This window comes from Rattus norvegicus, chromosome 8, assembly GCF_036323735.1.
Source record: "Rattus norvegicus strain BN/NHsdMcwi chromosome 8, GRCr8, whole genome shotgun sequence".
Lineage (NCBI taxonomy): Eukaryota > Metazoa > Chordata > Mammalia > Rodentia > Muridae > Rattus > Rattus norvegicus.
Window position 1 is genome coordinate 19,386,759 of NC_086026.1, and position 15,851 is coordinate 19,402,609.

General features: G+C 46.1%; 1 long non-coding RNA gene across 3 annotated transcripts in view; it reads right to left on the minus strand.

The window, feature by feature from the left end:
• The window catches only part of LOC120094081 (uncharacterized), a 31,623-nt gene that overhangs the window by 3,021 nt on the left and 12,751 nt on the right, over positions 1 to 15,851 (minus strand). For 2 of the 3 annotated variants that reach the window (XR_010054324.1, XR_010054323.1), the window contains exon 2: positions 1 to 15,851. This exon is cut by the window's right edge. This is a non-coding gene — a long non-coding RNA (uncharacterized LOC120094081). The other variant, XR_005487967.2, reaches the window with a different exon arrangement.

Here is a 15,851-nt window from a genome sequence, read left to right on the forward strand (position 1 = left end):
TCTCATTTCATATTTCTTTGTAGCTTGAGAAAGTGGATATCTAAAGTATTCCTTGAAGCCTTAATGTTGCCTTTTGGTTCCACAGAAGCCAAGGTCAGGCTCTTGGTTCTTTCAGTCCTTGGAAATCTAGGTTGATACAGAGAATCCAAATGGGCTCTCCATCTGCTCTGAGAGCTTGTGATGACCTGGGAAAGGACATTAAACACAATTAAGCAGAAAGTATTCTGCTGGTGTCCTGATACAAAGAAACTCTGCGTGAATCAACAGTGGAGAGAGGAGCTCCTTGCACAAAGCCTCAGAAGACCCAAGTTTGTCTTTCTAGGGCAGTTTGTTATTTACTAACTAAATAGGAACGAATACCAAAGTCACTGTAGCATGTGGATCTCACTGAGTCCTGTTAGCTTAAACCACTTCCTAATTTTACAGTTTCTCTGTTATTCTTAGATGTCTTTTCATCTATCTTTGCTGCACTGTGCTCCTTACAAATGAAGCCCCTGGGTTCAGGTCACAGTCCAGTGGTTATAGAAGGACATGAATGTCAAGAGACGGAGACTAAGGACTGTCTTCTCTGAGCCTGCTAATCACACTCTCTGTCCCTTCCTGTTTTACTTGCTACATAGTTCCTATCACCTAAATTATTTGTCTCTGTTTTTACTGTCGGCCTCCCTTCTCCATGAGGGCAGGGCTTCTGTCTGTCCTGTGCTACTGGATCCCCAGAACCTTGAGTGTATCTGTCATCCACTGGGCACTACACAAACGCTGTTTGCTTGTGTAGCTGCTCCGCAGGGCGAAACGGCCAGGTAAAGCATTGTTTTGCACGATAATCAAGCAAAGCCGTCAAGTTCAGCAGTCTCCGAGTTCCGTCTTTATCTCTGTGACCTTGGGCACATAACACACTTGTTTTCCCTTTCAGTTTCCATATTGAAGAATTACCTTGGATTTATTTAAATGACAGAAACATGGAAGGAGAGTGCCCAATACACAAAGTTCTCAGGATAATTCAGTAGATAATTTCGCTGCCCAGAGTGACACTGGGCCCAGCAGCTGATGCCCTGCCCATTCAATCAGAAGGCTTGTCTGTCGAGGGCCACATGCACCACAACCTTCCCACCTGCCCCAAGCCTTGTTCAGCAAGCTGAGTCATGGAGAAGCAAAAAGGAATCACAGGAGAGAGTCACCCAACCCAGAGACAGCCTGGGTCGGGCACTGCCTCAGCCTGAGCCAGGCACCAGCAGGCTGGTTCTGTGCACCTTCTTTTCTCCTTTACTCTGTCCTCTCAGAAATTCTAGGAGGTTAGAGGAGGAAAACCCACAGAATATTGGGGAGCAACTCAATATTCCAAGACTCCTTTTGACCTATCTATTCTACCTTGACAGAACAAGTAAGAAAACTTTCTTCCAGAAAGGTAAAGTGAGTGACTCATCTTCATACAATGGATGGGCAACTTTACCCTACATAGCGTGGCAACAGACATTTTGGTTGTCTTAATTTGCTAAGGCTGTTTAACAAAGAACCACTAGCTACACAAGTTACAACAACCTAAATGTATTGTCTCATACTTTTGGAGAATAGACACCCAAAATTAAGGTGTAGGCATGGCCAGCTCACCCTGAACACTCTAGGGGAACTCTGCTTGGTTCTTCTGTGCCTAGATAGCCAACAAGTTTTGGAGTCCCTGGCTTAGTGGCTAGTCTGCAGCAATCTCTTTGGAATGTTCCTCCGACACACTGGATATGAAACCTGCCTAACTCCAATTTCACCTTCACATGCAACGCTGCAAATGTTGCCTTACCCATGTCACTGTAACCCACGAAATCACATCCATATATTCCCATACAAAATGACACCCTCCTGGAATAAGGTGACTTCCCTTGCTCAAGTACAGGCCAAGATCTGATTGGGTCTGTAAGGGAATGAATGGCCCCTTGATTCAAAATCAGGTGAATCTCTACTCCCAGCCAAGGCTGTACCTGCAGTCTTTATTAATGCCACCTCTCTGTGAACTTCAATGGTTCAGGCAAGATAGAATGCAAGGCAGGGCAACAGGAAAATCTCAGTTTCTCTATTCTGCTGCCTTTGTCCTGCCATCAGGGGGTACTTGGCCATAAATCTCTGAGCATGCCCCGTCTGCCTCTGTTTAGTGGGAAGAAGGCACTGTGGTAAGCTGATCCCCAGGTCCAGTGCGCTATCTTAGTCAGCAAGTGCACGTCTCTAAGAAAAAGGCTGGGTGAAAATAGTCAGATGTTGCCATTTCCCGTGGTCTCCTTGACTACCGACTAATGAGGAACCAGAGTCCAAAATAGCTGGTGAGCTCACCCAGGAAGTGTACCGCACTCCACTTCCTCTGACTTCTGTACTGCAGCGGCTGTGGCCTCTAACCTGACTCTGGGGTTTTCACCCACACGAAGGCTCCTGGCCCACCCCAGTAACAGCTTTTCTAAACCCCTCTGCATACAAGGAGCACGTATCCTTGAGAATACTGAGAAAGAGACAGGGAAGGTGCTTCAGGTGTTTCACCTGTTGGATCTCTCTGTAAAGACCCACAAAGGGCGCTATAGAATCATTAGGAGCCCCCTTGCTGTTCTCTCAAGGCTTGGTATCTGAGGTCAGTCAAACAGAAAAAAGCCCGGAAATTTAATGTTGCCTTTACAGTGAAGATTTGCTAAGCAAATGAATGCCAGAGTGTAAACAAGGCCTTCCCAGTCTTCCTGGGAACCTGCAGGGCACAACAGGCTTCCAGCAATCCTTTTACATGCTAATTACAAATCCACAGTGTTTGTGGGTCTCTCTGGGATGCCTGTTTGCCAACAAGTTGTTTATTTCCAGTTTAAAGGAGAGAGAGGGCTATGAATTATTGAGTAGCCATCTACTCAACTACTCTGTTCAGCCAGAGAACCTCTGTGTGAAAGGCTATTTATCTTTAGAGCCCTGCTCCGGTCTGAGCAATGCCCCTGCCAGCACCTGTGGGATGGTGCTCTGCTAGGTGGAGGGAGACTGGTCCACAAGCACAGGCAGGCACCTGCACCCAAAAGGATTGCTCTGCGGCCACTCACTCGCTCTGCTTCTCTCTAGATCCTTCTCTCTAGATCCTCGGAGGAGTTCAGAATGGTATGTCCCTAATTCGCTCAAATTAATTCATTTTTATAAATCCTGTTTTCATTTCACTAGTGAAAAAAGGAGGCTGTCAGCCAAGACACAAACTATCAAAAAGAAAGTTGTGTCAGGTGAAGACTAATAATTCCATCAACGATGCTGAAGCCTGCCAGCGACTCTGGAAGAAGAAAGATGGAAATCACCATCTCCTTGCCAGATGCCTCTTTCCTTCGGAAAGAGGAGCTTCACCGCTCCCGGGAGAGGACGCTGCCTGGCTCATGCAGACAAGGTGTGTGCCTAGGAAGTATGACAGACAGTGAGGCTGCCTGGTGGATTTAACCCTTCATCTGCACCCTTTCTATATTACTGCTGCCACGGTCTACCAAGACCTTGAAGACTGACCAGATGTTTGGAGGCAAACTTCAAGTTTTCAGGAATCCTGCCCAGCTTCCTCACGCGGGAGCTAGTCTGCAAGCCACATTAGAACTTCCCATTGAGACATGTTTGTAGTGCACACAGAGAGCACAGCTTAGTGAAAGTCAGGCTTTTGACCCAAAGATAAAACAGCTGTTCGTTTTCAGACTGCTTATCATTAGAAGACCTGAAACATCACAGGCAAATTCAAACTCTCTGAGGTTTATAGAGCATGCACTGAACTTTACATAATGGCCCCTGTGTCATTAGCTCATTAGCCTCCCAGCAGCATCTAATGCATGAAACAAAACAGGTTTCAAACAACTACAAGGCACAGCATATAAATCAAGCCTTTAAAATATTTACTAATCCTGACTTTTTTATGCCCCTTCTCCCCTCGCCCCACCCCCAGTCCCCAATTCTTGCAGAAATACATCAACGTGACTCTTAGAAGTTGCAGGACCAGGTCTGGATGCAAATGGTCTCAACAACGCCTGCGCGCACGGTGCTCTTTCAACCATGGAGCCGCTGGGTCTAGGCTTGGAGTGCAGTGGAACTGCAAATAACCCCTGCACTTTAGAGCCGAGCTTGCTCTAGGAGACCGATGAGCGAAATCCCAGCACGCGTTTATTCATTCTGCCTCCTGATTGGTTGTTTTCCCTGACCGCTGACGTCATCCTGTTGCTGGGTGGAAAACTTCTGCACCACAGTCCTCCATATTGACTTCAGATTTCTCTTGAAAGGGACATTGTACTCCACAGTGAAATCAGATTATAGCTCAAATGGAATTAAAAATTTGTGTGTGTGATTCCTTCAGTCGTCTTACAGCCCTCCAACCCACAATTTAGCAAATGCTAAATTGTGGCACTCTTTTAGGCCACACGACCGACCCCTCTACAATCTCAAAAGAAACTTTTTTTTCTTTGTAGATGAAAGGTATTTTCACATCTAAAATGGACTAGCTTTCTGATTACTTTATATCTGCCTTTATGGACAGAATTCAAGTATGTCGTCATCTGCTATGGTAACTATGAAGGAGGGCTTTTTGTAATAAGTGGTTTTCTCCTTCTCGTGTAGCTATCCCTCATTCTGTGAGGCAACGAGTGACTGCAAGAGCTGGCCACCTCCCTGCCCTTTGAAACTTGCAGGGCACTCCATAGATGGATGTCTCCCAAGTCTCACCAGCAGCCCCAGGAAACAGGAACTGTTACTTCTCCCATTGTACAGGAAAGAAAGGAATCCTGCAGTAGCTGTGACACAGAACTCACAAAGGGCAAGACTGGGACTCCACCCCTGGCTTTCTGACCCAAATTCTGAACGCTTTTCTGGTGGACCGAACAACTTTCAGGACTTGACAGCAAGGTGATTTGCATGGAGCAGTCTGAAGTAACTAGAGAGTAACTAGGAGGCATTAGGCCCCGCTCTGTCTATCCCCACAGAGCCTTTGCCGAAAACCTTTGGATAGCTTTCCACACAATGTCAGGAGATACTCTCAGATATACATTTATTATCGAAAATCTCTGGGCTTTTACAGCTCTTACTTAAATGCTGCTCTGAGGAGGAGGAAATAAAAGCCTAATAATTTCAACATGCATTTGCATGTATTACATAAGGCTTCTTCCTATAACAGTAAGATTATCCAGTTGCAGACTTATTTTAAGTCTTAATGGAATGAATTTGACAGAGCAGAAATAGCAGGCTTCATAACCAGCTCAATAAATCCACCGTCAGGGCAGTGGGTAGCAGGCTCTTCCTGGGTTGCTCGGTATGCCTCTAGATGGGACGGGGACCTGCCTGCTGTTTGGCTGTCCCGGGGCCCAGCTGACAGTCTCTTCCATCTCATCACGGCTGCACAGCCCTCCTTCTCAACCTTCGGTGCACGTTAGAAATAGTTCGGCTTTCCTAGATTACTTTTCCATAGGAAAAAGCAAACCACACACAAACACCACAGATTTACTCCTTGGAAACAGCCACATCTGGCTCTCTCAGTTGAGAGCAAGGTCGCCTCAGTTTGAAACTAGACGGAGGCTAAGAAGGCAGTTCAGCCAAGGATATGAGACTAAAAGGCTGGGAGAGGAGAACAGGAGAGGAGGAACTCGGAAAGTGGGTGGTTTGGGCTTTTTGCTTTTCTTTCTTGACCTTGGGCTATAGCCCCCAAATACCCAGCCCCCTCCTCTGGGGCGGAGGTGGGGTCTCCAACTCTCTCAGAGGAACTCATGCTGCTCTCATTTTCCCAGCGATGGCTCTGTAGCCATGGGAAAGGGCAAGTCCCTGAGGGCCTCCATCCTCAGGCCTTCCCACCTGATCTGTAGCAGGCACGGCACTCTCAGTTTCAGCCCACGGTGCTCCCTGAAATGAGTTCTTTTCACACTGCTCGCATTTGCAGACTTTCACTGACTCTGTTTTCCTGTGTTACTTTGAGGTGACAAGCAGTTGCAATTGCTGTAGACTTTGTCTCTGCTCTCTGTGCCCTCACTGTGGACTCAACACATCTATGCCCTTGCATTTGCTTTTGCAACACTTTAAAAATGACAGCGAGTTAGCATTCCATGGAGGTCCAAAGAAAAATTCCCTTGTCATACACCTATATGCTGGCTGGCAACCTCACTAAATTATTAATATTTTATTGATGAAAAACTACATGCAGATTTAAAGTTCATACACTATCCATGCAGTTCCAGAGTCCAGGAAACACAAGTCAAACCATACTGCCCAACCAGCCCAGAAAGTAACCTAGTTGACGAAACCCACAAGCACCCTTTATGTTCAGAGCCAGGTGGCCTCTGAGAGCCCACCCAGCAGGGCGTGCTGTCTTTGGGCCCTTGGAGAACTCTGGATGCTGGGGTCAGAGTTCAGGCTCTAGAATCAGGCCTCATTCAATCTTCACTCACACAGTCTTCACATACCTGCACATCAAGAGCAGGGAGAGCAACCAAAATCAATGTGATAATGATCTCTCTGCTAATTTATCTTAAAAATAAGTCAGGGAGAGCAAAGTATCTGTCCTTTGTTGGTGAATCTGAATAAACCAATAATTAGGATATCCATATCACAGAGTTGGTATGCAAGGTACAAAATGTCTCAAAAAAAGTCAGGCATAGCAGTGCATACCTGTAATCCCAGCACTCCAGAGGCTGAGGCAGGAGGATTGCCATGAATTGGAGGCCGGCCTGAGATACACTGAGTTTAAGGACTGCTTGGGTTACTTAGCAGTAACACCTTCTTAGCAGCAGCAGTAACAGACTCAGTAAAGGTTACCAAGCACTCTGGTATTTTTGGCAAACATAGAAACTCGAATGTTGACAGAGAAAAAAACTCAGGCAGAGAGCACTCGATGTAGGAATCTGGGGAAATCACAATTTAAACAGAAAACAGTGAAACGTGACAGGAGACAGTGAAAAATACAAACACTGAGATGATTACACGTAAAAAGGTTTTTTTAATTTAGCAATTGGCTTTCCACTGTGACACAGTGAAGTTTGACATTTTCTGTACCAGTTAATAGGGGTTCTATCTGCAAATTGCAGGCCTTTTGACACATCCTGCCTATAAAATTAAAAATTGGTGACTTATCTGAGTTCTGCCTCTTTTCTCCAGAGTTAAAGGTGATTCAGTGTGCTTGTTTATGGGTGTGAATGTGGGGAGGCCATGGGACGACTTGCAGGAGGCAGTCCTCTCCTTCTACCTTCTGAAGATCTGGGGATTGAACCTGGATCATACATGTGTCCTCCAGGCACCTTAACAGACTTAGTCATGCCACCAGCAGGTGTCCTTAGACTCACTGCATGTGACGTGCCATGTCTCTACTGAAGAGACGGTGCTTCTGTGGAGCATTAGGCGGTGCTCTGGAAAGCAGAGCACAGGCTGTAGACTGCACTGGCCCAGCTCTGGAGACTGCCTGCCGGGGTCTCACACTTCCACCTCAGAACACAACCAGCACCCTGGCTGTTTTGCACACTTCCTGCAAGTCTAAAAACAACGTGGGTTAAGTTACTGAGAAAATGTTTATTAAATGTCCATCACACACTGCATTCTGAGCCAATTAACGAGATGGTAGTGAGTAAAACAGCAGCCCTTTATGGATTATTAGGTCTATAACAAAATTAAAATGTAATGTCACAACTACTGTTGGGTGGGAACTCACAGGTCTTATAGGCATCCCTAAACAGCATCTGTCTTTAGCTATGAGTTGGGAAGAGTCTGGACTGGCCAACATCTGTATAGATGCTGCTGTGCCAAGGGGCACCCTGTCGTCAGTGATGAAGGAGGGTCCTAGAGCAACACAAAGAAGCCTCAGCAGGTCTGTCTGAGGTAGTCAGGAGAGAGAACTAGTGAAGTGGAGGCTGGTTTAGAAAGACAAGGCTGGGACGGGGCCCGGAATTGGGAAAATGTAGAAGTTTGTATAACAACCACCAACAACTGCCTTTAAGTCCTAGGGGTTGGAAAAGTGGAGCTGACACAACCATGAGACAGCAAGGGAATAAAATGATCCCTGCTCTGTGGATTAAGCGTCACAATGAAGCCAGATGTCACCTGGAACAAGATGTCACATCACAAGGATCACATGACAGCACTTCAATTCCTCTGCCTTGTCTAGGACAAGGCCACATAGAAAGAACATCCCACAGATCTTTCTGGAACCAGTCGCAGTCAAGGCACCTCAAGCAATGGCCCCAGCAATGAAGACGAGGCTGTGCTCAGTCATCAAGGGAGCCTCAGCTACTTCTTTTCTCCTCTTACTGGTGGTCTTCCCATATTGCTCAGGCCTTCCTATTTTCCTCTAAATGTTAAACCTACTGGGCTGGATCTGATATCTCTACAGGCCCCACCCATGCTCTCTCTCCTGCTCGCACTGTTATTCCCAGCCCCATGTCTCTCCCACCCTGGGCTGTCTGCATGGGAAATCACACATGCTCTCTTCCTGCCTGCTTTACCTAGCTCACTGCTGCCTAACTGCTTAACATATTAGGGAAACCTCCTCAGACTGCACAACCCAGGCAGAGCCGCTCTACTGATGTCTGCTAGGTTCTTAGCACCAATGCCAGCCACCACTCAATGCCAACTATGGAACGTTTCACTACTTCTGTGCTAGAATGCCTTCAGTGACGGGGGAGTTCCAGGTGTCTCAGTGCTAGGCTGAGGCCTACGGGAGTGTTCCTTAAGCTTTAATGGCCTCTGGAGAAAGAAATCTAGGGCGTCTTGAACTTACAATTCTCTGACTCAGTGGGTCTGAGGCTCACACTTTCTCGAACACTTCCAAGGACCACTGAAGTTATGGGCCCTCTGATGCCCCTGTAGCCCCGCTGTTTACGTGTCTCCACTACCATGCCCTTCTTCCTACTCAGTCAGCTACTACCTTAGTGAGTCCCATAACACCCTTCACCTAACCATTAAGTCTCCCAGCTGGTCTGAAACCTTGATTTCTAGAGGCCCAAATACTATCAAACTGGCTTCCCCAAATGTAAAGCCAAGCATGTTAACCCCATCACTATCGACAACTTTTCAAACTCCATGCAACCTTACAGGGAAAGCGTCTACCTTTCTAGTACAGCATTTTGGGCTCTTCAGCTTTGTCTGGTGCCTCTCTCATCTTGTCCACTCCTGCTTTGGCAGACTCTTTTGAGTTCCGGATCTGGAGTGTTCTTTTCCTCTTTAGCTTTACCTCCGAGCCTCCATGGAGTGCCCTTTCCCTCCCGCAGACACTTGTCAAAAGACCACACTCCTACCCTGGCCCCCTCTCATGTGAAAGCACCTGAAAGGGTCCCCTCCAAGGCCATTTGGGTTCTCTCTACCTTGTGTGCCCCTGACTTACAGGTTGCTGTGGGTCCAGAGAACTCTCAGCACAACACAGTGTCTTTCACCCCTGTCATCTTTAGGCCTAGTATATGACTGATACGCAGGGAAAGTGTAACACCAATGAGTCAATGCCGTCGTCATTGTGCACTGTGCTCTATGTGCAGTTAAAGGGATACTACACAGTGGAGCTCCTCTGTGGAAGGAATGGTCCAGAATCCCTTTGATGTGAGGAACAGCTCAAAGGATGACCTAAATATGCAACTGGAGAAAAGGGCTACTTATACAGTGAGCACTCAATAAATATCTCCCGAATGACAGAAGGAGCAAATGCGTCCTAATCAGTGTCTCCATGCAGAGCTGTCCGGTTGAAGTGGTATTACACAATGTGAGTTTCCTGTAGCTGAAGTAGATTTCAGCCCAGGAAAATGATGAATTCCTAGTAAGACTGTGACTTGCCAAATTTAGTTCCTTTGTGAATCTTCTAGGATAGAGTCATATGGCTCGGGGATTCGCTGTAGTATTGTAGAAAGCAACATTTAAAAAAAATAAATAAAAAGTCATGGGGGATTTTTCAGCTCTCCTGGTGTCTAAAGGACCCCTTACCCCCTTTTCTCTCTTGCCCTCAACACCTTCCTCCCCTGTGTGACTTCAATATAAAGGTCCCACAGGTCCAAGATAACTCTTCCCCAGCAAAACCAACAAGCTTCCTGCTGCAGGTCTCCTCTGGTAGCCCCGGCTGCAACCATGGCTGAGTCAGGCCTCTTAGCCCTGAGGAAGATGATTCCCTGGAGAAACAGAGAAGGGTTTACAGATGCTGGACCCACTGTAGCAACAGGGCCCACCCCCTGCCTCCTAGAACAGCAGTTCTCACCCTGTGGCTTGTGGCCCCTTTGGGAGACACATTAAGTTTTCACAGGGGTCACCTAAGACCAACAGAAAACACAGATATTTACATTACGATTTATAGCAGTAGTAAAATTACAGTTATGAAGTAGAAATAAAAATAATCTTACAGTTGGATGTCACCAGAATATGAAGAACTGTATGAGAGGGTGACAGCAGTAGGAAGGTTGAGAACCACTGTATTAGAGGCCCCTGCAGCAGAGTCCAGCATGAGAGGGGTGTCACAATTCACTGCACGCTGCCACTCACTCCTATCTTCCCAGTTATAGTCAACACTGAGGTCACACACTGAGGTGCAGTGTGCCACCATGAGAAAGTACTCAAAATACCTAGGCATGCTGGGGAGCAATGGCACACACACCTGTAATCACGGCACTTGGGAGGCAGAGGCAGGCACTGGGTTCAAAGCCAGCCTGGTCTACAAAGTGAGCTTCAGGACAGTCAGGACTACATAGAGAAACTATGTATGTCTCAAAACAAAACAAAACACACAAGCAAGCAAGCAAACAAGCCCAGGCAATGAATCCACTTTCCACTAAGAATTCACTGTTGCTGTGACATAAACTAGAACCTCACTGAGTTGATTATTCTGTCCCTAGAGTATTCACATTGAGGATGATGGCGAAGACTGTCCTCACAGACTGTCCTCACAGACTGTCCTCACAGAACGTCTAGTCTAGTGAAGCGGGAAGTGCGAAGACAAACCATAAAACCGCGTGCATCAGGTGTGTCACAACACTGTGTGGCCATCCTGCGTGAAGATACCCGGGGACAGGCGGCCTGCTGGGCGAGACGTGGCAGGTTTGCTTTATTTGCTGGACCACGGCTTCTCCATGCAGCTTAGCTGCAGAGCTGTTCGGGGTGAGTCGCTGCTTATTCTCTGCACACTGGAAGTAGACTCCTGCTTTCGGACCTAGCAAAGACTCAAGTGTGCCACAGCAAGCACTTAACTGCACCCTCAGAAGCACAAAACACCCGACAGCTTCAGTAAAACGAGCGGCTCCTGCCAACGGCCGGCTGGTAAGGAATGGATGGGAAAACTGAAATGGGCAATGTCCAGCTGTCCACATAGCTTGAACCCTCTGTCACCCCGTGTCCTTGGCTTCCCTTATTCTAAGGCCTGCCATCTCTGCTGTGGACACTCTTTCCATCTGCATGGCATCATCTAATGCTTGCCTTTCGGGACCTGAGGTCACTGTGACGATATCAGAGTCCTCACTCTTCTTGGTAGAGAAGCATGCTGCTCTATCTTGTCTTACAGCTTCCATCAAACAATAATTTGGGCTGTGTAGTTTTCATAAAATGGCAATGGGAGGTGTGTGACAAAGGTCACCAGATTTCTGGTAATTGTTTTGTACTTGGTTTATTTTTTCCAATTGCTCATTAAAATATTAGTTGATAAGTAGCACACCATAATTACAGTGGCTATGCATGTAGGAAATGTCTCTGGATGACTCTGTTCCTACTATGGAACGCACAGGCGTGCTACCCTCAGGTGCCCCAAGAGACAGTTGGTCCCATTGTAATTGCTGGCCCACATTGTGGGCCCAGCTGGACTGACATTTTAATTTCTGCCTCTTTTGTGGCTTCCATTATCCTGGGGGCCAAGGTATAAACGTGTCTGGAATCACAATTTGTGGGAGGTTAGTACAGTTTTGGAGCAGGGCCAGGACCATTCAGGGTTTGGGATGGATTTCCTGGAGATGGTCCAGAGCAAGGCCTATCCATTTGTGCCGTCTAGAATAGACAGTTCCGATAACGGTCTGCACCCCGCAGCCAGCTGTGCAATGGGAGTCAGCAGTCTGGAAGGCTGCTGGAGTGTGGTGAAGGCAGGGTGCTTAAGAAGCAGTTACCGCACAGGAAAGATGCTTCAAATGGCAGTGGCAGTGCAACCAAAAAGGCTGTCTGCCCAAAAGGTAGTCCTGCATAGAGAAGCGGCCCAAAGCATACAGTGGATTGGTTTTGCTGGGTTAGCATTTCAGCTGCAACACTCCTCAGTTATGTGACTGAGAAATCTTACTCATCAGAAAAGCAGTGGCATTGTGAACCTAGGGATAAGAAACTAAGAAATTAGAGGTTAGCAGAAGGCCTGACATAGAAAGCAAATTCTCTGTCTTGACCAAAAGATATAAGGAAAGGGTTGGGGGCTTACACTCTCTAAGGAATCCATGAAAACTGGACCCTGGCTCAACAGGAAGAAAGCTCACATACAAATAACTGCACAGGGTTAGGGACTTAAAGGTAAGAGGTACAACAACAGGCTCCAGGCCCAGAATCTTTGGTGTAGGGTTGGTCCAATTCCAAGTCCGTGGTTTTATTGATTGTCTATAATTTTGATTACTTACTATTATAGCATTATGATATATTTAATTTGATAAAAATTTTATGTTTTACCCAATATAAATCCTCTCTAGCACCAACAATGACATCATTTGTTCAACATTCCAATTAACAGACTGATTTGAATATCTAGAAGAGACTCAAGATCACAGCATGTGGCATATATGAAAGAAAAGAGCTTGGAGGGGGAAGCCTCATGTAAGCAGTCAATGTGGAAATGGTCCTCTCCTTCAGATCAACATGACCACAGTTGAGTCAATTCACATTGAGGCCTCAGGTAACCTACAAGCAGCAAGCCACAGAATACCACAAGCATCCACACTGCCACTCTTCACGAACACCTGCATTCATTTGCTTAAACATAGCTGATACAGTTGAAACAGTATGGCTAGCATACGACATGGAATAGACAGAGTTTCTAAGCAAACTCAGACCTATGCATCCCCTCTGGAGAAGCAAAAACTACACGTGGAGAGTAGGCCACACCTAGTAAGCCATTTCTAGATGTTACACTGGAAAAAATATCTTTTTAAGTTCTGCTACTTTGCTAGCAGGATAATGTGGGTGGCTTTGAGAAAACCCTGAACAGTAGAGCAAAGCTACTGGGGTTTGGTGGTTTTCTGTAATAAGACGTAAGCAGGAAACATGTCAGCTGATGTCAAATGCCATGGACTAATGCAAGGAAGGGAGAGTGAACTGTGAAAAACGGGAGCAGATCAGAAAAGTGACAGGGTGAAAGGCAAGAGACACAAACCACCTGGTGATCACGTGCTGCTGACAGTGTTCATGGGAACCAAAAGCAGCTTGACACCATCAGGACAGCTGGTTTGTCACTGGGACCCACAGGCTCTGAGAGATTCATCTCTCACTTCAGAATAGGGCAGAGGGATCCTGCTCAGGGATGTTGAGAGGCCACTCCACAAAAGCAAAGAAGTCCAGGGTGGGAGCTCAATGATGCTCATACATCTAAGCAAGAGAAAGCAGCCTGAGTGAGTTAAGTCGGTAACTCACAAGAGCAGCTGTTTCCTCCTGAGCCACTCAGTGCTGCAGGGACCTTACTCTAGACACTCATAACAAAGGGGCCACTGGAGCTGTTTCCTCCTGAGCCACTCAGTGCTGCAGGGATCTTACCCCAGACACTCATAACAAAGGGGCCACTGGAGCCTCGCTTGGCAAGCGAATCGTTTACTTCCTCTTCCAGAAGATGCTGCCATAAGCAACAGGGTAAATATCCAATAGCCTTGGTTCTTGGAAACAAGGAACAACCAGGAAACAAATAAGTTATCTGTCGGATAACCAGTTCAGACTGGTGATCGACCTGTCTAAGCAGAATGCAGTCATGACAGGCAAAGATCAAACCTGGTGCGCTAGGTGTAGGCTGCTCACACTGTGCCCACTGTACGACTCAGAGGTCTCTCTCAGCCCAGACCCATTTATAACACGGTGAGGTTCCGCTTCAGTCACGGGGGACATACTGGTCACATTATCTTTTGTGATTTTGTTCATGTCTCCTGCAGAGTAAAGCTGGAATCACCAGCTACAACTAGTAGCCAGTGTGCTTGAATTACACCAAAGCACTCTAGGCTGGGTTTCTGACTATTCAATAGGTCTAATAATCCATCTGCATTAAATGGAAACCATGTTCTTTAGCTAGAAGCTTAAAAATGATTGCTATCTCTACCTTAGAAGAGAATATGTTGAGAGCAGGACACATAAATGTACACACACACACACACACACACACACACACACACACACACACATATATGGATGAATATATATATGTATATGTATATTCATATACACTAACATGAACACACATGCAAACCAAAATTTCAGGTATCATTTTTCTTCCTCCACAGAAACTGAAATGACTTAGATTGTGATTGGGTAGCCTGACAGAAATTTTAAAAATATGTTTTGCAAATACAAGTGCAATAACAACATTTAATAATAACTTCTGCATATTTACCAACAAAAGCATTTAAGACCCTTTAAATCAAAACAAACTGTCCTAGTAAACTGAATGGGAGGCCCAAACATTAAAGTTCAAGTAAATTTCAATTGCTAGTAGAAAAGTGTGTTTCTATGTATGAGACATTTTCCCTTCAAGCTTTCTTTAAATTATCTATTTTCCCGAACTTATTCTTCGACAGTTTCATATGTGTATATAATGCACCTTGATCACATCCAACCTAAAGTCTTCCCTCCCATGGCACTGTTCTCCCACTATTCCCCCTCCCACCTTCACATCATGTTATTAAAAAATAACCCCATCTTAGTTAGGGTTTCATTGCTGTGAGAGACACCATGACCAAGGCAACTCTTATAAGGACAACAGTTAATTGGAGCTCGCTTACAGGTTCAGAGGTTCAGTCCATTATCATCTTGGAAGGAAGCAGGGCAGCATCCAGGAAAGCATAATGCTGGAGGAGCTGAGAGTTCTACATCCTGTTCTGAAGGCAAACAGAAGACTGCTCCCACATGGCTAGGAGGAGAGTCTCAAAGGCCACCTCCACAGTGACACACTTCATCCAACAAGGCCACACCTCCTAATAGTGCCATTCCCTGGACCAATCATATTGAAGCTACCACATTCTACTCCCTGGCCCCCACAGACTTATTTAAATACATGAGTCTACGGGGGAGGGCATACCTAGACATAGCATAATGCAAAATGAATTTAGTCCAACTTCAAATATCCCCATAGTCTATCACAGTCTCATCAGAGTTTATAAGTCTAAAGTTCAAAGGCTCTTCTGAGATTCATGCAATCTCTTAACATAATCCCCTAAAATACCACAATAAAAAAAAGCAGATCACACGTCATTCAACATATCAGGGCACAGGATATACATTACCATTCCAAAATGCCATAGCAAGGAAATACTGGACCAAAGCAAAACCAGAACTGAGCTGGGCAAACTCCATATCTCATGTGAAAGCGCTCTTCAGATCTCCAACCCCTTTCATCCTGTTCACTGCTCTAGACAGATCTTACATTCAGCAGCAACAAATTTTGTTCTCTTGGGTTGTTTCCACTCCCTGTTAGCAGCTTTCCTCTGCAGGTATCCCATGGCTCTGACATCTCTAACATCTCGGGTTATCCAAGGCAACTTCAACTTTATGGCTTCTTGTTCTAATGGCTGAAATCCACACATGATCGTCTAGGCTCCTCCAAAGGGCTGGTGTCACTTCTCCAGCTCTGCCCTCTGGAGTACTCTAGGCTCTGATTGACTCCATTCCACTGTTGCTCTTCTTGGTGGTCATCCCATGTTACTGTCATCTTCAATACACTGGAATCT